At 41.1% G+C, this 23797-nt stretch overlaps 1 protein-coding gene across 1 annotated transcript in view; it reads left to right on the forward strand.

Moving 5' to 3' along the window:
• The first annotated feature begins 5142 nt into the window (after window positions 1-5142).
• The window catches only part of PERCC1 (proline and glutamate rich with coiled coil 1), a 29683-nt gene continuing 11028 nt past the window's right edge, over window positions 5143-23797 (forward strand). The window contains exon 1 of the mRNA XM_075319476.1: window positions 5143-5169. The gene's annotated coding sequence lies outside the window, so the exon portion shown is untranslated. The remainder of the gene's footprint in view (window positions 5170-23797) is intronic.

A 23797-nucleotide genomic window follows, 5' to 3' on the forward strand; every position in this document is an offset into this window, starting at 1 on the left:
TGTATGGAGGGCTATGTGGAGCCCATTATTCTGTATGGAGGACTATGTGGGGCCCATTATTCTGTATGGAGGGCTATGTGGGGCCCATTATTCTGTATGGAGGGCTATGTGGGGCCCATTATTCTGTATGGAGGGCTATGTAGGGCCCATTATTCTGTATGGAGTGCTATGTGGGACCATTATTCTGTATGGAGAGCTATGTGGAGCCCATTATTCTGTATGGAGGGCTATGTGGGACCATTATTCTGTATGGGGGGCTATGTGGGACCATTATTCTGTATGGAGGGCTATGTAGGGCCCATTATTCTGTATGGAGGGCTATGTGGGACCATTATTCTGTATGGGGGGCTATGTGGAGCCCAATTATCTGTATGGAGGGCTATGTGGGGCCCATTATTCTGTATGGAGGGCTATGTGGGGCCCATTATTCTGTATGGAGGGCTATGTGGGGCCCAATTATCTGTATGGAGGGCTATGTGGGGCCCATTATTCTGTATGGAGGGCTATTTGGGGCCCAATTATCTGTATGGAGGTCTATGTGGAGCCCATTATTCTGTATGGAGGGCTATGTGGAGCCCAATTATCTGTATGGAGGGCTATGTGGAGCCCATTATTCTGTATGTAGGGCTATGTGGGGCCCATTATTCTGTATGGAGGGCTATGTGGGGTCCATTATTCTGTATGGAGGGCTATGTGGGGTCCATTATTCTGTATGGAGGGCTATGTGGGGCCATTATTCTGTATGGAGGGCTATGTGGGGTCCATTATTCTGTATGGTGGGTTAAGTGGGGGCCATTATTCTGTATGGAGGGCTATGTGGTGCCCATTATTCTGTATGGTGGGTTAAGTGGGGGCCATTATTCTTTATGGAGGGCTATGTGTGCCCATTATTCTGTATGGAGGACTATGTGGGGCCATTATTCTGTATGGAGGGCTATGTGGGGCCATTATTCTGTATGGAGGGCTATGTGGGGCCATTATTCTGTATGGAGGACTATGTGGGGCCATTATTCTGTATGGAGGGCTATGTGGGGCCATTATTCTGTATGGAGGGCTATGTGGGGCCATTATTCTGTATGGAGGGCTATGTGGGGCCCATTATTCTGTATGGAGGGCTATGTGGGGCCCATTATCCTGTATGGAGGGCTATGTGGGGCCCATTATTCTGTATGGAGGACTATGTGGGGCCCATTATTCTGTATGGAGGGCTATGTGGGGCCCATTATTCTGTATGTAGGGCTATGTGGGGCCCATTATTCTGTATAGAGGGCTATGTGGAGCCCATTATTCTGTATGGAGGGCTATGTGGGGCCATTATTCTGTATGAAAGGCAATGTGGGCCCATTATTCTGTTTGGAGGGCTATGTGGGGCCCATTATTCTGTATGGAGGGCTATATGGGGCCATTATTCTCTATGGAGGACTATGTGGGGCCCATTATTCTGTATGGAGGACTATGTGGAGCCCATTATTCTGTATGGAGGGCTATGTGGGGCCATTATTCTGTATGGAGGGCTATGTGGGCCCATTATTCTGTATGGAGGGCTATGTGGGGCCATTATTCTGTATGGAGGGCTATGTGGGCCCATTATTCTGTATGGAGGGCTATGTGGGCCCATTATTCTGTATGGAGGGCTATGTGGGGCCCATTATTCTGTATGGAGGGCTATGTGGGGCCCATTATTCTGTATGGAGGGCTATGTGGAGCCCATTATTCTGTATGGAGGGCTATGTGGGGCCCATTATTCTGTATGGAGGGCTATGTGGGCCCATTATTCTGTATGGAGGGCTATGTGGAGCATACTATTCTGTATGGAGGGCTATGTGGGCCCATTATTCTGTATGGAGGGCTATGTGGGCCCATTATTCTGTATGGGGGGCAATGTGGAGCCCATTATTCTGTATGGAGGGCTATGTGGGGCCCATTATTCTGTATGGAGGGCTATTTGGGGCCATTATTCTGTATGGAGGGCTATGTGGGGCCCATTATTCTGTATGGAGGACTATGTGGGGCCCATAATTCTATATGGAGGGCTATGTGGGGCCTATTATTCTGTATGGAGGGCTATGTGGAGCCCATTATTCTGTATGGAGGGCTATGTGGGGCCCATAATTCTATATGGAGGGCTATGTGGGGCCCATTATTCTGTATGGAGGGCTATGTGGCGCCCATTATTCTGTATGGAGGGCTATGTGGGGCCCATTATTCTGTATGGAGGGCTATGTGGGCCATTATTCTGTATGGAGGGCTATGTGGGCCCATTATTCTGTATGGAGGGCTATGTGGAGCCCATTATTCTGTATGGAGGACTATGTGGGGCCCATTATTATGTATGGAGGGCTATGTGGGCCCATTATTCTGTATGGAGGGCTATGTGTGGGCCCATTATTCTGTATGTAGGGCTATGTGGGGCCCATTATTCTGTATGGAGGGCTATGTGGAGCCCATTATTCTGTATGGAGGGCTATGTGGGCCCATTATTCTGTATGGAGGGCTATGTGGGCCCATTATTCTGTATGGAGGACTATGTGGAGCCCATTATTCTGTATGGAGAGCTATGTGGAGCCCATTATTCTGTATGGAGGGCTATGTGGGCCCATTATTCTGTATGGAGGGCTATGTGGAGCCCATTATTCTGTATGGAGGACTATGTGGGGCCCATTATTCTGTATGGAGGGCTATGTGGGGCCCATTATTCTGTATGGAGGGCTATGTGGGGCCCATTATTCTGTATGGAGGGCTATGTAGGGCCCATTATTCTGTATGGAGTGCTATGTGGGACCATTATTCTGTATGGAGAGCTATGTGGAGCCCATTATTCTGTATGGAGGGCTATGTGGGACCATTATTCTGTATGGGGGGCTATGTGGGACCATTATTCTGTATGGAGGGCTATGTAGGGCCCATTATTCTGTATGGAGGGCTATGTGGGACCATTATTCTGTATGGGGGGCTATGTGGAGCCCAATTATCTGTATGGAGGGCTATGTGGGGCCCATTATTCTGTATGGAGGGCTATGTGGGGCCCAATTATCTGTATGGAGGGCTATGTGGGGCCCATTATTCTGTATGGAGGGCTATTTGGGGCCCAATTATCTGTATGGAGGTCTATGTGGAGCCCATTATTCTGTATGGAGGGCTATGTGGAGCCCAATTATCTGTATGGAGGGCTATGTGGAGCCCATTATTCTGTATGTAGGGCTATGTGGGGCCCATTATTCTGTATGGAGGGCTATGTGTGGGCCCATTATTCTGTATGTAGGGCTATGTGGGGCCCATTATTCTGTATGGAGGACTATGTGGGGCCCATTATTCTGTATGGAGGACTATGTGGGGCCATTATTCTGTATGGAGGACTATGTGGGGCCCATTATTCTGTATGGAGGGCTATGTGGGGCCCAATTATCTGTATGGAGGTCTATGTGGAGCCCATTATTCTGTATGGAGGGCTATGTGGAGCCCAATTATCTGTATGGAGGGCTATGTGGGGCCCATTATTCTGTATGGAGGTCTATGTGGGGCCCATTATTCTGTATGGAGGGCTATGTGGGGCCCATTATTCTGTATGGAGGTCTATGTGGGGCCCATTATTCTGTATGGAGGGCTATGTGGGGCCCATTATTCTGTATGGAGGGCTATGTGGGGCCCATTATTCTGTATGGAGGGCTATGTGGGCCCATTATTCTGTATGGAGGGCTATGTGGTGCCCATTATTCTGTATGGTGGGTTAAGTGGGGGCCATTATTCTGTATGGAGGGCTATGTGGGGCACATTATTCTGTATGGAGGGCTATGTGGGGTCCATTATTCTGTATGGAGGGCTATGTGGGGTCCATTATTCTGTATGGAGGGCTATGTGGGGTCCATTATTCTGTATGGAGGGCTATGTGGGGGCCATTATTCTGTATGGAGGGCTATGTGGGGTCCATTATTTTGTATGGAGGGCTGTGTGGGGTCCATTATTCTGTATAGAGGGCTATGTGGGGCCATTATTCTGTATGGAGGGCTATGTGGTGCCCATTATTCTGTATGGTGGGTTAAGTGGGGGCCATTATTCTGTATGGAGGGCTATGTGGGGCACATTTTTCTGTATGGAGGGCTATGTGGGGCCATTATTCTGTATGGAGGGCTATGTGGGGCCCATTATTCTGTATGGAGGGCTATGTGGGGCCATTATTCTGTATGGAGGGCTATGTGGGGTCCATTATTCTGTATGGAGGACTATGTGGGGCCATTATTCTGTATGGAGGGCTATGTGGGGCCCATTATTCTGTATGGAGGGCTATGTGGGGTCCATTATTTTGTATGGAGGGCTGTGTGGGGTCCATTATTCTGTATAGAGGGCTATGTGGGGCCATTATTCTGTATGGAGGGCTATGTGGTGCCCATTATTCTGTATGGTGGGTTAAGTGGGGGCCATTATTCTGTATGGAGGGCTATGTGGGGCACATTATTCTGTATGGAGGGCTATGTGGGGCCATTATTCTGTATGGAGGGCTATGTGGGGTCCATTATTCTGTATGGAGAGCTATGTGGGGTCCATTATTCTGTATGGAGGGCTATGTGGGGCCCATTATTCTGTATGGAGGGCTATATGGACCCATTATTCTGAATGGGGGATTATGTGGGGCTCACTATTCTGAATGGAGGGGCTATGTGGGGTCCATGACTTTGTCGAAGTTTTTAACTTTGGCCCTCTGTGTATTTGAGTTTGACATCCCTCTAAATGAATACAGGTGCATAATAAACATGACAATGGCAGGCCGGAACATGTCCATTGTGGGAACGTCTCCTGTGTATTTCACCAGGTTCTTTACTATTCGATGATAAAGTTTGATTATACCTTTCCACTTGTCATTACATGTTTTCAAAGTGCATTTATATGTATTTATGTGATGCTTCCCCTTCTGGATATATCTATGCACTGACACTTCATCATCTTATCACTTTTCGTTCCTGCTCCGTATGATAATGTTATGATACCACTTAGCTCTACTGCTTTATGTCCTGTGTGGATTCCTTTTTCTTTGGATATTGCACATTATCTATGTATATTACTTTTTGTAGGGTCCGGATTATTGTTTTGTCTGCACATGTTCCCCGTGGGTTAGAATGGGGGCTCTGGATGTGGCTTGTGACCCCCCTATCTGAGCCGGATGTGGCTCTCAAGGTGAGAATAATCAGGGACCTCCTATATATTGTGCAGCAATGGACTGACCTCCCCTTATATTCCCGGTGTGGTCCTGTGCATTGATATTTGTATTATTAATGTATTTTATGCCTTTGTATCCATTTACATCTCTTCTGATAACTGCAGATATTACTATTCTCTTATCACTTAACTCTTTTAGTATTATTAGTGTATTTTGCACAGTGGGGCCATGTACAATGCCCTCTTCTTTTTGGCAGCCTCTCTGCCACATACCTGTATTGCCATATACTTTGTTTGTTTGTTTGATTTGTTTGTTTTTTGACCAATAAAATAAAATATATCTTGTGACCCATCTCGGTTCTTTTGCCCCTTTTTTTTCTTGTTGTTGTTCTTACCGAGGGTCCGGTCGCACGGTGCAGCACATACACACTATACTGGGATTTTCAGTACCTATTTATGTGTATTTTGCAAGTGTGTATATATATATATATATATATATATGTATATCTATATATATATATATATATATATATATATATATATGTATAATGTTGTTTATATATCTGACAACCCCCTTCTCAGATTATATAGAGATATGTGAGCTTATATAGCGGTATACAGCTTAAATGGGGGTATGTGAGGTTATATAGAAGTATACAGGTTATATGGTAGTATGTGAGGTTATATGGAGGTATACAGATTATATAGAGGTATGTGAGGTCATATGGAGGTATGTGAGATTATATAGAAGTATACAGGTTATATGGAGGTATGTGAGCTTATTTGGAGATATACAGGTTATATAGAGGTATATAATGTTATATAGAGGCATAGAGGTTGTATGGAGGTATGTGAGCTTATACAGAGGTATACAGGTTACATGTAGGTATGTGAGGTTATATAGAGGTATACAGGTTATATAGAGGTATACAGGTTATATAGAGGTATACAGGTTATATGGAGGTATATGAGGTTATATAGAGGTATGTGAGATTATAAAGAGGTATACAGGTTATATGGAGAAATGCAGGTTATATAGAGTTATACAGCTTATATGGAGGTATGTGAAGTTACATAACAATATACACAGTATATGGAGGTATACTGGTTACATAGAGGTATACAAGATATATGGAGGTGTATGAGGTTATATAGAGGTATACAGGTTATATGGAGGTATGTGAGGTTATATAGAGGTATACAGGTTATATAGAGTTATACAGGTTATATGGAGGTATATGAGGTTATATAGAGGTATGTGAGGTTATATAGAGGTATACAGGTTATATAGAGTTATGTGAGGTTATAAAGAGGTATACAGATTATATGGAGAAATGCAGGTTATATAGAGGTATACAGCTTATATGGAGGTATGTGAGGTTATATAGACGTATACAGCTTATATGGAAATATGTGAAGTTATATAGCGGTATACAGAGTATATGGAAGTATACAGGTTATATAGCGGTATACAAGTTATATGGAGGTTTACAGGTCACATGGAGGTATATGAGGTTATATAGAGGTGTGCAGGTTCTATGGAGGTATGGGAAGTTATATAGAGGTATACAGGTTATATGGAGGTATGTAGGTTATATAGAGGTATACAGGTTATATGGAGGTATGGGAAGTTATATAGAGGTATACAGGTTATATGGAGGTATGTGAGGTTATATAGAGGTATACAGGTAATATGGAGGTATGTGAGGTTATATAGAGGTATACCGGTTATATGGGGGGTATACAGGTTGCGCGTGTGTATGAATATACAGGTATATGCATAATATTACACAGATCGTGATGATATAATCTGAGATATTTTGTGTCTATCTACAAGAGTCCTTGTGCGCTACGCCCCTCCCCTCCTCCATCACTCCTCCCCGTGAATACAGTATACACATGTGTCTATATATATATATATATATATATATATATATATATATATATATATACACACACTCGCCTGCCTCATTATCCAGGGTGTGAGAATTTGTCATCTTGTGCCTTTATGAAGCATCTATAAGTCATAATTACTGGGTGTGAGCCGCGTCCCGTCACCTCGGACCTCGCACAATATTACAAGATGGCGGCGCTTTCATTTTGCTGAGTAATAATTTTATCACCGATGTTTGATCATTTTCCTTATTTACCTGCTGTTTGTGCTCCAGGATAAAATCTTTAAATTGCAAATGAAAATGGTTATTTTTGCGGTGACTCACGTGCAGGACGCGCGTGCCGTCCATCATAATATATAAATATATATATATATATACACACGGGGAAGGGGAATATTTACGGAATAATATTTATGTCACCACAACAAAGTCACCTACCCAACTGGTTTGAGAAGTTCGGATCGGCTTTGAGGACGTTTAGTAGAGGCGGTGTGATGAGATGGACGGCGCTGGCAACGACACACGGGTTTGGGCTCCACCAGATGGCATCACACTGACGCCATATCCAGAGACGCCGCCTCTACATCCTGCACGGGCCTACTAGAACGCGGGAATCTCACAACTTTAAAGGAGATTTTATTATCTATCTTAAAGGGACAGACAAAATGGAAAAAAAAAATCTGTGCTCCATAGGTATGGTATGCCTGGAGCGCTCTTTTAATCAGCGCACAATTAAATAATAATAATAATAATACAAATAAATATTGTCATTATTATTAATTATTATTATATGTATATTATATGTTAATTATTAGATTTATTATTATTATGCTTATTATTTTATGTTTATTAGATTTATTTATATTATGCTTATCCTATTTATATATTTATTTTTATTATGTTTATTATTAGATTTATTTTTTATTATCATATGTTTTATATTTATTTTTTATTACGCTTTATTATATTTTATTTTTATGTTTTTATTATTTATATTATATGTTTATTATATTTATATTATTATATTTATATTATTATGCTTATTATTAGATTCATTTTAATTATGCTTATTAGATTAATATTATTTTTTAATTATGTTTAATTATGCTTATTATATTTATATTATAATTACATTATTATATGTTTATTATATTTTGTTAACATCCTTTATTGCATTTATTTTATTATGTTTATTATAGTTATATTAATATAATATAATAATATTATATGTTTATTATTACATTTATTTTATTATGATTATTATATTTATTTTTATCATGTTTATTATTATTATTACATGTTTATTATTATATTTTTTTTATGTTTTTTATTATTATTATTATTATCATCATTATTATTATTATTATCTAGTAGACTTTGTATTTTGATTTTTCCCAATTTTTTATGATCACTGCTTGCTGTCAGTGACTATATATATATATATATATATATATATATATAATTAGAAAGTCCAATAAACGTGAGGATTGTTACATTTGTATCCAGTGTAACCAATTCTCCCCAGACTTATAATCATAATAATAATAATAATAATAATAATAATAATAATAATAATAATAATAATATAAGATACATTGTATCAGTCTATGAGGGCAGGAGAGGTCTGTGCTGTGTTCTGGACTCCTTTGTCTCACCATTACTTTCCTCTTTCATATCTTATGGAATTGTCCTTTGAGCAGTTTATATATTATTCTGTATAACCCCGGTCTCTAACTTGTGACCCTGCAGTAGTGTAGAACTACAACCCCCAGCATGTCCCGGCTGCCGCCGCAGAGTAAAGATTAGAAGAGCTCAGACTCCGCAGCAGAGAAAAGAGAATTGCTTACAGGGCAACTCCCGAAGAAGAAGACGCCGAAAATAATCACAAGAGGCTGCGAGAAAACAACACAAAGTGCAAAACTTTATTATAAGGCAGTAAATTCTGAAAATGAATTATGGGATTAGATACACGGCTCAGCAGACAGTATCACACAGGATAGGGATTAGATACACCGCTCAGCAGACAGTATCACACAGGATAGGGATTAGATACACCGCTCAGCAGACAGTATCACACAGGATAGGGATTAGATACACCGCTCAGCAGACAGTATCACACAGGAGAGGATTAGATACACAGCTCAGCAGACAGTATCACACAGGATAGGATTAGATACACAGCTCAGCAGACAGTATCACACAGGAGAGGATTAGATACACAGCTCAGCAGACAGGATCACACAGGATAGGATTAGATACACCGCTCAGCAGACAGTATCACACAGGGTAGGGATTAGATACACATCTAAGAAGACAGTATCACATAGGATAGGATTAGATACACAGCTCAGAAGACAGTATCACAACATAGGATTAGATACACAGCTCAGCAGACAGTATCACAACATAGGATTAGATACACAGCTCAGCAGACAGTATCACACAGGAAAGGATTAGATACACGGCTCAGAAGACAGTATCACACAGGATAGGGATTAGATACACATCTCATAAGACAGTATCACACAGGATAGGATTAGATACACAGCTCAGCAGACAGTATCACACGGGATAGGGATTAGATACACAGCTCAGAAGACAGTATCACACAGGATAGGGATTAGATACACATCTCATAAGACAGTATCACACACGATAGGGATTAGATACACAGCTCAGCAGATAGTATCACACGGGAGAGGATTAGATACATGGCTCAGCAGACAGTATCACACAGGAGAGGATTAGATACACATCTCAGCAGACAGTATCACACGAGAGGATTAGATACACAGCTCAGCAGACAGTATCACACAGGAGAGGATTAGATGCACAGCTCAGCAGACAGTATCACACAAGAGAGGATTAGATACACAGCTCAGCAGACAGTATCACACAGGATAGGATTAGATACACAGCTCAGCAGACAGTATCACACAGGAGAGGATTAGATACAGGGCTCAGCAGACGGTATCACACAGGATAGGATTAGATACACAGCTCAGCAGACAGTATCACACAGGATAGGATTAGATACACAGCTCAGAAGACAGTATCACACAGGATAGGGATTAGATACACATCTCATAAGACAGTATCACACACGATAGGGATTAGATACACAGCTCAGCAGATAGTATCACACGGGAGAGGATTAGATACATGGCTCAGCAGACAGTATCACACAGGAGAGGATTAGATGCACAGCTCAGCAGACAGTATCACACAGGAGAGGATTAGATGCACAGCTCAGCAGACAGTATCACACAAGAGAGGATTAGATACACAGCTCAGCAGACAGTATCACACAGGATAGGATTAGATACACAGCTCAGCAGACAGTATCACACAGGAGAGGATTAGATACAGGGCTCAGAAGACGGTATCACACAGGATAGGATTAGATACACAGCTTAGCAGACAGTATCACAACATAGGATTAGATACACAACTCAGCAGACAGTATCACAACATAGGATTAGATACACAGCTCAGCAGACAGTATCGCACAGGATAGGATTAGATACATGGCTCAGCAGATAGTATCACACAGGACAGAATTAGATACATGGCTCAGTAGACAGTATCACAACATAGCATTAGATACACAGCTCAGCAGACAGTATCACACAGGATAGGATTAGATACACAGCTCAGCAGACAGTATCACACAGGATAGGATTATATACACAGCTCAGCAGACAGTATCACACAGGATAGGATTAGATACACGGCTCAGCAGACAGTATCACACAGGATAGGATTAGATACACAGCTCAGCAGACAGTATCACACAGGAGAGGATTAGATACACAGCTCAGCAGACAGTATCACACAGGAGAGGATTAGATACACAGCTCAGCAGACAGTATCACACAGGAGAGGATTAGATACACGGCTCAGCAGACAGTATCTCACATCAGAGACATACTGTAGATACATTGGGATCCACCTGTTAAACTGAATTAAGAAGTTTCTTATGAGATTACAGATTATCAGCCATTGATCTAATGATGACCCGCCCCGAGGATTGGTCATCAATATCATCAGGCTAGAGAACCCCTATAATAATGATTATACCCCACGGAACTGAAAATACAATATTTCTGTATCTTTCATGTATCCATCAGATCGCTGACATATGACAGGAACAGAAGGAATCTCAAAGGAAATATTGCTCATCACAAATAAAAAATAATTAAAGATTAACTTTATAAAATGAATTAAGAAATGAAAACTCATTGTAATATAGTTAAAAATAAAGAATTTATGGGGGGGAAAAAAAGTTAAAACATAATATAATAAATGAGATCTAGACAATAAGGAGTTAACATTATTTTTTATAAAATGATACTAAAAAAATAAAAAAATAAAAATAAAAATTAAAAAAATAATATATATATATATATATATATATATATATATATATAAAAATCATAAATAATAAAAAGAAATAGAAATTTATGAGAAGAAATGAAAATTAATTTTAACACAGTCAGAAAGTAAAATTTATCAAAAAAAAGTGAAAATTATCAATCAAATGAATAAATAGAAATTCTAAAAAAAAAATATCAAGTAACAAACAACTTACATAAAAATGCACAGACTTTTCTAAGAAAAAAAAGGGAGGGGGATTTTTTGGCCAGAATTAAACGAAGAAGAAGAAAGTAATTTAAAAATGGAAAAAATATTAAATTCTTCTTTCTTCCTTCTTCCATCTTCCGTCTTCCTCGGCGTCGTACCTCCTCTCCTCCGGGACGTGCAGCGTCTTCTGTCTGTACACGTGATGGCGACCTCTCCTTATATACCCGCTGGACCAGTTCTGCTTCTCCTCCGCACTTTATAGTAAACAGTTCTGGTTTCTGTTGGAAGCATTTGCTGTTTTTGCAGATTTGATATCTTAAAGGAGAACTCCACCTCCACCAGGATGAGACCATTGAAGAGATGTCATGGATGGAAATATTACATTTGCTGGAATCAAATCCCTTCATCCATGTCTTTTGGAGGTATAATTAATGAGAGTATCCAAGTCGCCCCGACCTATGATGTGCTCAGCAAGAAAACTTTATATACACGGTCCCCATATATAGTCCTTTAGTCGGAGTCTGCCCGATACATTGCCTCAGTCAGACCAAGTGCCCATATATACAATATAGGAGCTATATTGTATACCCTATAGTTTCCCATCCAGGGAGCACCTCTAATGTGCTGCTCAAATCCATGCCATATCCAGCAGAGCAGTCCTGGATTGGGAGTTGTCCCTCTATCCGTTATCCGTAGAAGTGGGTAGTAAGTCCCACTTTTAATATTATATGTATCTTTTGGGCAGTTTGATAGGTGATGGTAAGGAGCTGTTAGCTCCCCATCACACTATTTACCCATGCCATCCAAGGATTGGTGCTAGAGTTGCGAACCTGTGACTGACGCTAGGAACAGATACAGCAAAAAAGCAGAGAATAGGTCCATATGGGGGCATAATATCGTGTGGGAGCATCATATGGGGGGTTAGAATTGTGTGGGAGCATCATACGGGGGCATAATACTGTGTGGGGGTCTAATTTAGGGGCATAATACTTTGGGGGCCTAATATTGGGGCATAATACTGTGTGGGAGCATCATAAGGGGGTATAATACTGTGCGGGAGCCTACTATGGTGGCATTATACTGTGTGGAGGCCTAATATGGGGGACCAATACTGTGTGGGGGCATCATATGAAGGCATAATACTGTGTGGGGGCATCATATGAAGGCATAATACTGTGTGGGGGCATAACAGTGTGTGGGAGCATCATATGGGGGCCTAATGCTGTGTAGGAGCATTATATAGGGATTAGAATTGTAAGGAAGCATCATACAGGGACATAATACTGTGTGGGAGCATCATATGGGGGCATAATACTTTGTGGGGGCCTAATATGAAGGCATAATACTCTGTGGGGGTTTAATATGGGGCATAATACTGTGTGGGAGCATCATAAGGGGGCATAATACTGTGTGGGGGTTTAATATGGGGGCATAATACTGTGTGGGAGCATCATACAGGGGCATAAAACTGTATGGGGGCCTAATATGGGGGCATAATACTGTGTGAAGGCCTAATAGGGTGGCATAGTACTGTGTGAGGTCTAATATGGAGGCATAATACTGTGTGGGGGCATCATATGGGGCATAATACTGTGTGGAAGTATCATATGGGGCATAATACTGTGTGGGGGCATCATAAGGAAGCATAATACTGTGGGGGGGCATCATATGGGGGTATAGTACTGTGTGGGAGGATCATATGGAAGCTTAGTACTGTGTGGGGGCATCATATGGGGGCATAGTACTGTGTTGGGGCATCATATTGGGGGTATAGTAGTGTGTGGGGGGGCATCATATGGAGCCTTGTTACTGTGTGGTGGCATCATATGGGGGCATAATACTGTGTGGGGGCATCATATGGAGGCATAATACTGTATGGGGACATCATATGGAGGCTTAGTATTGTGTGGGGGCAGCAAAAGGGGGACTAGTACTGTGTGGGGGCATCATATGGGGGCATAGTACTGTGTTGGGGCATCATATTGGGGTATAGTACTGTGTGGGGGGGGGCATCATATGGAGCCTTGTTACTGTGTGGTGGCATCATATGGCGGCATAATACTGTGTGGGGGCATCATATGGAGGCATAGTATTGTTTGCGGGCATCATATGGGGGCATAATACTGTATGGGGACATCAGGACATCATATGGGGGCATAATACTGTATGGGGACATCAGGACATCATATGGTGGCATAATACTGTGTTGGGGCATCATATTGGGGTATAGTTCTGTGTGGGGGGCATCATATGGAGCCTTGGTACTGTGTGGTGGTATCATATGGGGGCATAATACTGTGTGGGGACATCATATCGAGGCTTAGAATTGTTTGGGGGCATCATATGGGGGCATAGTACTATGTGGGGGCATCATACAGTGCATCTGTGCAAACAGTATATCCAATTTGATGTCTAATCCAAACACCGCGGCATATGTAGTGCCTGCATATACCGTCACACAGTTAGCATCTGATTTTTACTTCCCGAGTCCTCTAGTTTCGGGTGTGCGAGTGAGACTAGTTGCAGCATGTTGCACCGTGGGAAAGAAGCTCTGTGACAGTGCTGGAAGCCTCCCCATCCCTGCCGGTGTAGCCGGGGGCACTGGGTGGAGGATGTGACTGACGGGATGAACCGGTGACTGTGCTGAGACTGCGAACGACCAACATTTCACCTGTTAACCCATTCCAATTCTCTTCAAATGTTCGCAACAGGTGCAGATTCGTTACAGTGTGTCAGAGCACTTTTTTTGTAACCAGTGTGAATAAGGGGTGTCCACATTGATCTGTTATACGGGCGACTGTGGGTGTCACCCTGCAATCTCAGAAGTAGAGAAGGCTTATAAAAAAAGCTGCGGTGCAGAAGAATTTGGGGGGAATTTTCTTATAAAGGACAATATTTAATAGAAAAATAATCAGATCTGCAGGATGGGGTGCAGCGTTCTGCAGACTCAGGATGATCGTGTCTGACTGTGCAACAGAAAAACAGGAATAGAAAGTGCTGGAAACATCAGTTCTGGGCCCCCCTCTCCATAGTGGTGTCCCCTGAAAGTGAGGAGCACACAACTGCAACATTGTGCAATCACAAAAAGTACAGAAAGCCCCTCAGACTTCCCGAAAATGAATACCCCCGAAACTAACAGGATACCAAGATCAGACCTCTTAAGCTAGTAAAAAATCCACACTTGTCCTGCTAATCTCATACAAACCCAGATCAGATGCCTGAAAGTAACAGAGAAACCAGACCAGTCCCCTAAAATAATAGAGAACCCAGGCTAGACCCCCTAAAGTAATAGAGAACCTAGACCAGATGTCCTAAAGTAACAGAGAACCCAGACCAGACCCCCTAAAGTAATAGAGAACACAGATCAGATCTCCCTAAATTAATAGACATCCTAGACAGCCACTCCTAAAGCAATAGGAAACCCAGACCAGAACCTTTGAAGCAAGAGGGAACCCAGACCCGAAAACCCCTAAAGTAATAGAGAACCCCAACGAGATCCCTTAAATAAATACGAAACCTATACCAGACCCCTTAAAATAGGAGACAATCAGACCGTTAAACTAATAGAGAACCAAGACCCCATAAATTAGTAGAGAAACCAGACCAGATCTCCTCAAAATGGTTTCTCTGTTTGTAGACCCCAGACCAGCCCATATCACAATGTTCCCTATCCCTGTTCTCCACCAGCAGTGGTGGGATGGGGCAGTGGTGGGATTGTGGAGCACGTGGGGGGGTGGGGGGGTGGCTGCTCTTCCAGGACCTCCACCTTTTCCAGAAGGACACTTGGTGATGATGTCTGCAGCCAGAGACCCTTCTCCAAGCAAAGAATCCCTGGAAACTATGAGCAGCCGGCATGGGACTCACAGGAGCCGGTCAATGACTATGAGAACTGGGACAGAACAATGCTACAATTGTATCAAGTCTAAGAAATCTTCAGTGAAGTAAATGTGGCGCCCCTGAGTACATCAGGGTGCCACAGGGTACTGCATCCTTACCCAGGGTGCAGGGCCTACCCCCCATGGTTCTAGGTTCCTAAGAAACCGGTGTCACTACCATCAGCACCACAAATCCCAATCAACACCTCACATCATGACCTGTCAGACACACCAGTGGGTTGGTCTAGCTGGAAAAGGGCCACCCACCTAGGGGTCAGGGAGACTGATGGGAGGGAGGAAGCAGGAAAGTAGTGAGAGCCCTCAAAGAGAGAGGGGCTGGGGGGAGTGAGCTCTCGGGGAGCGAGACCGAGGTTGGGTCAAAGACGGTGGTCCGGGGCCAGAGGAGTCGGAGACCGGTGGCAGTGACCTTGGAAAGGGGTGCGACGGACATAGTCTAGGAGGACTGTCGGCACCAGCAAGCCCAAAAGAAACTGACCAGTACTGAGCACGACGGGGTACAGGACCCTAGGTCAGGAGCCAATTCAACGTCCTGGCAATTAATCTGCAGAGGAAGGAGACCTTCAGGGACCTTCCCAGAGCTCAGGGTTTGGGGGCATCAGCACAACGCAGGGGATAGGGTTTTCCAGCCAAAAGCAGCCCTCTGAGGTCCCAAGTGCCAGCCCTCAAGAGCACAGCTACACTTCACAAAGGTAGCGGGGCCCTAACAGCTCCAAGCCACGGGGCCACAGACAGACAACTAAATTGTGCACGGAGGTAGGTTCCGGATTGCCAAGTGACACCGGTAGGAGTGGATACCTGCACGGGTTCCCCGTAGTGACTATAGCACACAGAGGACTTGGTTTACTTGCAGTGTATGTGTCGCCTTTATAATCCTCATCCTGCGCCATGACTGCCACAGTGAGTACCTCGCTCCCCCTGCACCCTGCGCTCCCCAGCATCCCCCAACATCCCTGAGCCCGGGGCCATCCCTACCTGTGGAGGGACTACCATCAGGCTGCTTCACTCCATCTGCCCCGGTACTCCTTACAGCAGCGGCGGTACTCCCATTACCACAACCCACAGGTGGCGTCACAAATTTCTCCCCTGTAAGTACCCCCTTTTTTTGGATCAAAAGTGTCCGCCAACCCGGGTCCAGGCCCCTCGAGGTACCACGATCCCGGATACGAGCAACCCGACCAACACCGGGGCGGTCCACAAACAGCAGCAGAATTCTGCTCCTCCTAATAGTTACAATGTATAGGTAAAATGTAAAAGGAATCAAAGCTGATCCGCTCACAGAGGATTGTCTGGACTGGATCCAATAGTAACAAACCCTCAGCTGTAACAAGTATGAGGTCTGCACAGGCTCATCAGATCCAGGATCCAAGCAGTGATTCCTAATACAGACAATAAACATAATAAAAAGGAGTGAAAATAGTGATGAGCAAATAACAGAGATCAGAGAGGGTGAACCCTCCTGCAGATCAGCACCATGGACAGGTAACAGCACCAGCACCTCCAGAGCAGCACTGCCCCTAGTGGACGATCCGAAACATTACACCCCTGAGTCACATCACAAATCACACCAATCTCTTCCCTCCCCCACATCCCTCCATCCAACATCACATCATACATGAAGACCTTTCCCACAACAAGACATTACAACCTTTTACTTTTTATAACCAATCATCTCTGAAGATGGAGAACAAATTAAATATTCACTTTACCCCAGAAAGGAAATTTCTCCTGCTTAAAAATGTGATGTTCAATCATAAGAAGTAAGGAAAGGTTATCATATAACTACTATAATTCTACCCTGTATGTACAACAATATAACTACTATAATACTGCCCCCTATGTACAACAATATAACTACTATAATACTGCCCCTATGTACAAGAATATAACTACTATAATACTGCCCCCTATGTACAAGAATATAACTACTATAATACTGCACCCTATGTACAACAATATAACTACTATAATACTGCCCCCTATGTACAAGAATATAACTACTATAATACTGCTCCTATGTACAAGAATATATCTACTATAATACTGCCCCCTATGTACAACAATATAACTACTATAATACTGCCCCCTATGTACAAGAATATAACTACTATAATACTGCCCCCTATGTACAACAATATAACTACTATAATACTGCTCCTATGTACAACAATATAACTACTATAATACTGCCCCCTATGTACAACAATATAACTACTATAATACTGCCCCCTATGTACAATAATATAACTACTATAATACTGCCCCCTATGTACAAGAATATAACTACTATAATACTGCTCCTATGTACAAGAATATATCTACTATAATACTGCCCCCTATGTACAAGAATATAACTACTATAATACTGCCCCCTATGTACAACAATATAACTACTATAATACTGCTCCTATGTACAACAATATAACTACTATAATACTGCTCCTATGTACAACAATATAACTACTATAATACTGCCCCCTATGTACAACAATATAACTACTATAATACTGCCCCCTATGTACAACAATATAACTACTATAATACTGCCCCCTATGTACAAGAATATAACTACTATAATACTGCCCCTATGTACAAGAATATAACTACTATAATACTGCCCCCTATGTACAACAATATAACTACTATAATACTGCCCCCTATGTACAACAATATAACTACTATAATACTGCTCCTATGTACAAGAATATATCTACTATAATACTGCCCCCTATGTACAACAATATAACTACTATAATACTGCCCCCTATGTACAACAATATAACTACTATAATACTGCTCCTATGTACAAGAATATATCTACTATAATACTGCCCTCTATGTACAAGAATATAACTACTATAATACTGCCCCTATGTACAAGAATATAACTACTATAATACTGCTCCCTATGTACAAGAATATAACTACTATAATACTGCTCCTATGTACAAGAATATAACTACTATAATACTGCCCCCCTATGTACAAGAATATAACTACTATAATACTGCTCCTATGTACAAGAATATATCTACTATAATACTGCCCCCTATGTACAACAATATAACTACTATAATACTGCTCCTATGTACAAGAATATAACTACTATAATACTGCTCCTATGTACAAGAATATATCTACTATAATACTGCCCCCTATGTACAACAATATAACTACTATAATACTGCTCCTATGTACAGGAATATAACTACTAAAATACTACCACTGAGCAATTCCCATATACATTAATGTACATTCACCACAGCTTGGATTATGGTGCAATTATTAGTCCTCTTGATTTTCAGATTTTCCCCTTATCTGGTAAACCTTGCATTATTCTTCCACCTGAGACGTCTTTGATTAAGATGAGATATTAGTATTTGGGAAGGGGCCGCTATCTCCAGCTCATACACAGGAGGAGATATGGTTCTCAGTTTCCTGATATCGGCCCTTGAAAGTGAGGATGAAAACAAAGAAGCTCAGGAAGGGTTCAATATTTTCCCTTGATTGTGAGAGTGATTAATGGGATTCAAGAATCTTATGTACAAGAAAGAAAACAGCAAATAAAGATGATGGAAGAACCATGGATGACAGAGAACGGGGTCACTATGAGGTGATCAGAACTTCCACACCAATGGGATAGGTGGAATGGAATTGGGTAAAGAGTGTTGTTAACTATTATAATACTGCCCCCTATGTACAAGAATATACCTACTATAATACTGCTCCTATGTACAAGAATATAACTACTATAATACTGCTCCTATGTACAAGAATGTAACTACTATAATACTGCCCCTATGTACAAGAATATAACTACTATAATACTGCCCCTATGTACAAGAATATAACTACTATAATACTGCTCCTATGTACAAGAATATACCTACTATAATACTGCCCCTATGTACAAGAATATAACTACTATAATACTGCCCCTATGTACAAGAATATACCTACTATAATACTGCTCCTATGTACAAGAATATAACTACTATAATACTACCCCTATGTACAAGAATATACCTACTATAATACTGCCCCTATGTACAAGAATATAACTACTATAATACTGCCCCTATGTACAAGAATATAACTGCTATAATACTGCCCCCTATGTACAAGAATATAACTACTATAATACTGCCCCCTATGTACAAGAATATAACTGCTATAATACTGCCCCCTATGTACAAGAATATAACTACTATAATACTGCCCCTATGTACAAGAATATACCTACTATAATACTGCTCCTATGTACAAGAATATAACTACTATAATACTACCCCTATGTACAAGAATATAACTACTATAATACTGCCCCCTATGTACAAGAATATAACTGCTATAATACTGCCCCCTATGTACAAGAATATAACTACTATAATACTGCCCCCTATGTACAAGAATATAACTGCTATAATACTGCCCCCTATGTACAAGAATATAACTACTATAATACTGCCCCCTATGTACAAGAATATAACTACTATAATACTGCCCCTATGTACAAGAATATAACTACTATAATACTGCCCCCCTATGTACAAGAATATAACTACTATAATACTGCTCCTATGTACAAGAATATATCTACTATAATACTGCCCCCTATGTACAACAATATAACTACTATAATACTGCCCCTATGTACAAGAATATAACTACTATAATACTGCTCCTATGTACAAGAATATAACTACTATACTACTGCCCCTATGTACAAGAATATATCTACTATAATACTCCTCCTATGTACAAGAATATAACTACTATAATACTGCCCCTATGTACAAGAATATAACTACTATAATACTGCCCCTATGTACAAGAATATAACTACTATAATACTGGCCCTATGTACAACAATATAACTACTATAATACTGCATAGTATATACAAATAGTACAAATGGGGTGTGGCCCTCCCTCTTGGTGAGCTGGACATTTCATTCTGTGAATCCCCCTGACTGTGTGTGTCCTGTTGGGACCCGGTCGCTCTCAGCCCTTAGCCACATTGAGGCCTATTTTAGACCCATGGTAAGGTTTTAATATTAGAGAGTGTAGGTACTATCCCAACTGGGTACACCTTGGCGTTGGTGGGATAGCTTTATGCTTTTTTTGATCAAAAACAGTGTTTACTAAGTACCCTATGTTTATATGCACTATGCTTTTATTTAGTTACAGCAGGGTATGTTTTCACAATTTTTCCCTTGGTTTCTCTTTGTCTTGTAGCCAGTGTGAACATGAGCTCACAAGCTCCATGTATACCATCTCATACTCTGGCTCACTTTTTTGTTTTTAAGAATATAACTACTATAGCCTGGGTCTCAGCTTCCCATACACGGTAAGTTTTTTAACTGCATGAGAGGACACACACAAGCTAGGGACCCCAACGTAGAGAAATACTTTGGCGTAGTGTTGGGGCTCTATTGCATTGATCAATTCAGTAGCTAAATTTCTCTTGATTCATATGTTCATGGCAGTAATGCAGATTCCATTTTTCACATTTTCACTCTTGCATATAACTATTGGATTTTTCAAGTCAGTATTCACACAGCAGTTTCTGCTATTCCATGTATTCCCCTTACATAGTCACTGGTGTGCATACCTTATCTCCCCATATACATATATATAACTGCTATAATACTGCCACTATGTACAAGAATATAACTACTATAATACTGCTCCTATGTACAAGAATATAACTACTATAATACTGCCCCCTATGTACAAAAATATAACTACTATAATACTGCCCCTATGTACAAGAATATAACTACTATAATACTGCCCCTATGTACAAGAATATAACTACTATAATACTGCCCCCTATGTACAAGAATATAACTACTATAATACTGCCCCTATGTACAAGAATATAACTACTATAATACTGCCCCCTATGTACAGAATATAACTACTATAATACTGCCCCCTATGTACAAGAATATAACTACTATAATACTGCCCCCTATGTACAAGAATATAACTACTATAATACTGCCCCTATGTACAAGAATATAACTACTATAATACTGCCCCTATGCACAAGAATATATCTACTATAATACTGCCCCCTATGTACAAGAATATAACTGCTATAATACTGCCCCTATGTACAAGAATATAACTACTATAATACTGCCCCTATGTACAAGAATATAACTACTATAATACTGCCCCTATGTACAGGAATATAACTGCTATAATACTGCCTCCTATGTACAAGATTATAACTACTATAATACTGCCCCTATGTACAAGAATATAACTACTATAATACTGCCCCCTATGTACAAGAATATAACTACTATAATACTGCTCCTATGTACAAGAATATAACTACTATAATACTGTCCCTATGTACAAGAATATATCTACTATAATACTGCTCCCTATGTACAAGAATATAACTACTATAATACTGCTCCTATGTACAAGAATATAACTACTATAATACTGCTCTTATATACAAGAATATAACTACTATAATACTTCCCCTATGTACAAGAATATAACTACTATAATACTGCTCCTATGTACAAGAATATAACTACTATAATACTGCCCCTATGTACAAGAATATACAGTTAGGTCCAGAAATATTTGGACAGTGACACAAGTTTTGTTATTTTAGCTGTTTACAAAAACATGTTCAGAAATACAATTATATATATATATAATATGGGCTGAAAGTGCACACTCCCAGCTGCAATATGAGAGTTTTCACATCCAAATCGGAGAAAGGGTTTAGGAATCATAGCTCTGTAATGCATAGCCTCCTCTTTTTCAAGGGACCAAAAGTAATTGGACAAGAAACTCTAAGGGCTGCAATTAACTCTGAAGGCGTCTCCCTCATTAACCTGTAGTCAATGAAGTAGTTAAAAGGTCTGGGGTTGATTACAGGTGTGTGGTTTTGCATTTGGAAGCTGTTGCTGTGACCAGACAACATGCGGTCTAAGGAACTCTCAATTGAGGTGAAGCAGAACATCCTGAGGCTGAAAAAAAAGAAAAAATCCATCAGAGAGATAGCAGACATGCTTGGAGTAGCAAAATCAACAGTCGGGTACATTGTGAGAAAAAAGGAATTGACTGGTGAGCTTGGGAACTCAAAAAGGCCTGGGCGTCCACGGATGACAACAGTGGTGGATGATCGCCGCATACTTTCTTTGGTGAAGAAGAACCCGTTCACAACATCAACTGAAGTCCAGAACACTCTCAGTGAAGTAGGTGTATCTGTCTCTAAGTCACCAGTAAAGAGAAGACTCCATGAAAGTAAATACAAAGGGTTCACATCTAGATGCAAACCATTCATCAATTCCAAAAATAGACAGGCCAGAGTTACATTTGCTGAAAAACAACTCATGAAGCCAGCTCAGTTCTGGAAAAGTATTCTATGGACAGATGAGACAAAGATCAACCTGTACCAGAATGATGGGAAGAAAAAAGTTTGGAGAAGAAAGGGAACGGCACATGATCCAAGGCACACCACATCCTCTGTAAAACATGGTGGAGGCAACCTGATGGCATGGGCATGCATGGCTTTCAATGGCACTGGGTCACTTGTGTTTATTGATGACATAACAGCAGACAAGAGTAGCCGGATGAATTCTGAAGTGTACCGGGATATACTTTCAGCCCAGATTCAGCCAAATGCCGCAAAGTTGATCGGACGGCGCTTCATAGTACAGATGGACAATGACCCCAAGCATACAGCCAAAGCTACCCAGGAGTTCATGAGTGCAAAAAAGTGGAACATTCTGCAATGGCCAAGTCAATCACCAGATCTTAACCCAATTGAGCATGCATTTCACTTGCTCAAATCCAGACTTAAGACGGAAAGACCCACAAACAAGCAAGCCCTGAAGGCTGCGGCTGTAAAGGCCTGGCAAAGCATTAAGAAGGAGGGAACCCAGCGTTTGGTGATGTCCATGGGTTCCAGACTTAAGGCAGTGATTGCCTCCAAAGGATTCGCAACAAAATATTGAAAATAAAAATATTTTGTTTGGGTTTGGTTTATTTGTCCAATTACTTTTGACCTCCTAAAATGTGGAGTGTTTGTAAAGAAATGTGACAATTCCTACAATTTCTATCAGATATTTTTGTTCAAACCTTCAAATTAAACGTTACAATCTGCACTTGAATTCTGTTGTAGAGGTTTCATTTCAAATCCAATGTGGTGGCATGCAGAGCCCAACTCGCCAAAATTGTGTCACTGGCCAAAGATTTCTGGACCTAACTGTAACTACTATAATACTGCCCCTATGTA

This window comes from Anomaloglossus baeobatrachus, chromosome 7 (genome assembly GCF_048569485.1).
Source record: "Anomaloglossus baeobatrachus isolate aAnoBae1 chromosome 7, aAnoBae1.hap1, whole genome shotgun sequence".
Taxonomy (NCBI): Eukaryota; Metazoa; Chordata; class Amphibia; order Anura; family Aromobatidae; genus Anomaloglossus; species Anomaloglossus baeobatrachus.